The sequence below is a fragment of the Capsicum annuum genome, chromosome 8 (genome assembly GCF_002878395.1).
Source record: "Capsicum annuum cultivar UCD-10X-F1 chromosome 8, UCD10Xv1.1, whole genome shotgun sequence".
NCBI lineage: Eukaryota > Viridiplantae > Streptophyta > Magnoliopsida > Solanales > Solanaceae > Capsicum > Capsicum annuum.
In genome coordinates, this window is record NC_061118.1 from 1,795,879 (window position 1) to 1,796,505 (window position 627).

Consider the following 627-nt stretch of genomic DNA (forward strand, 5'->3'; position numbering starts at 1 on the left):
CTCTCTCTCTCTCTCTCTCTCTGATCTTAGCCTATTCTATTTGCTGAGCATGGACTATTAGTCTGAATATGTCCATCTCCTTAATCAACATCATTGTCTGCACTCCATAACCACACTATCTGACACCCAGATACAAACTTGCTCATTCCAGACCTATTGTCTGCTACTACATAGGGAGCACACCTGGCTAACTGAGTAAACTTGAGGGAATACTCTTTCATGCCCTTGTAGCTAATAGACAGCTAGATTAACACTCTTACTAAAAGTCACTGCTGTGATGTCTGTGAATTTCTAAACATGATTGAATAACTTCTATGGATTCTCTTCTGACTTATATCCTGAGAATAGGGGAGAATTTATTCGGGTGAAGTCCCAAACCATGGTTGCAGTAGTATTGGCCATTGGGTTGGCCTAAAAAATAGTTGGGCGTTCATTCTGAGCTGCTACAAAATTTGCTAGAGTTGTAAATGCAGCTCTGAATTCTGCATGGGAGACATACCCTTCCAGGGGATTTGCCTGAACGGGCTAAGGTGCTGACAGATTTTTGGTTCTCTTTTCGTTAGTATTTTTTAGAGGCATATTCTATAAACATAATGAAGAAATGGATTAAACTTAGAGTTTAACTTG